At 65.2% G+C, this 1,373-nt stretch overlaps 1 long non-coding RNA gene across 1 annotated transcript; it reads right to left on the reverse strand.

Moving 5' to 3' along the window:
- Positions 1-6: 6 nt before the first annotated feature.
- On the reverse strand, positions 7-772 carry LOC146598040 (uncharacterized). The gene is made up of 3 exons (XR_014895339.1): positions 503-772; positions 203-352; positions 7-113 (listed from the first exon to the last, which is right to left on the reverse strand). It is a non-coding gene; the product is annotated as an uncharacterized LOC146598040 (long non-coding RNA).
- Positions 773-1,373: the final 601 nt, after the last annotated feature.

Raw genomic sequence — 1,373 nt, forward strand, 5'->3', positions numbered from 1 at the left:
GCCCCGATCCCCCATGGAGAACCTCAACATGGCCCCGATGCCCGTGGAGAACCTCAACGGCGCCCCAATCCCCGTGGAGAACCTCAACACGGCCCTGATTGCCCATGGAGAACCTCAATGGTACCGCAATGTCCCGGAGAACCTCAACATGGCCCTGATTGCCCATGGAGAACCTCAATGGTACCGCAATGTCCCGGAGAACCTCAACACGGCCCTGATTGCCCATGGAGAACCTCAACGGTACCGCAATGTCCCGGAGAACCTCAACACGGCCCTGATTGCCCATGGAGAACCTCAACACGGCCCCAATGCCCATGGAGAACCTCGCCGGTGCCCCAATGTCCCGGAGAACCTCAACACAGCCCCAATCCCCGTGGAGAACCTCAACAGTGCCCCAATCCCCGTGGAGAACCTCAACACGGCCCCGATCCCCATGGAGAACCTCAACGGCGCCCCGATCCCCATGGAGAACCTCAACAGTGCCCCAATCCCCGTGGAGAACCTCAACGGCGCCCCAATTGCCCATGGAGAACCTCAACACGGCCCCGATCCCCCACGGAGAACCTCAACACGGCCCCAATCGCCCACAGAGAACCTCAACACGGCCCCGATCCCCATGGAGAACCTCAATGGCACCACGATTGCCCATGGAGAACCTCGGCGGCGCCCCGATTGCCCGCGGAGAACCTCGCCGGCGCCCCAATCCCCACGGAGAACCTCAACACCACCCCGATCCCCACGGAGAACCTCAACAGCACCCCGATCCCCACGGAGAACCTCRMCRGCRCCCCATCCCCCCACAGCGGCTCCGCACTCCGGGCGCCTCCCCGTCCTCGTCGCCCCATGCAGAACCTCAGCGCTGGCCCCATCTTCCCCCACAGCAACCCCCGTGTCCAGACGCTCTCCCAGGCTGTGTCCCACCCTGGAGAACCCTGATGTCCCAGCGTTGTCCCGGTCCCCACCGCGGTCACCCGCCCCACTTCCTTGGGGAACGCTGGTGTCCTGGTGACCTTGGGGTCTCTGTCCCACCCCGGAGAACCCCAGTGTCTCCCCTGTCCGCCCGACGGCGACTGCCACGTCCAGACGCCCTCCGCGTCCCAGCATCACCCCCATCCCCACCACGGCCCCACAGACTCCGGGCACCTGGCCCAGGTCCTTGGGGCAGCCCTGGTGTCCCCATCCCGCCCCAGAGAACCCCGACATCCTGGCGTTGTCCTCTTCTGCACCACAACATCTGGCACCCCCCACGTCCCCATCCCACCGTGGAGAACCCCAATCGCCCAACGTCATCCCCGTCCCCACCGTGACATCTGGGCACCCCCCAGGTCTCCATCCTGCCCTGGAGAACCCCAATGGCCCAACGTCATCCCCGT

This window comes from Rhea americana, unplaced genomic scaffold (assembly GCF_003343005.1).
Source record: "Rhea americana isolate MKP2758 unplaced genomic scaffold, rheAme1 scaffold_1718, whole genome shotgun sequence".
Classification (NCBI taxonomy): Eukaryota; Metazoa; Chordata; class Aves; order Rheiformes; family Rheidae; genus Rhea; species Rhea americana.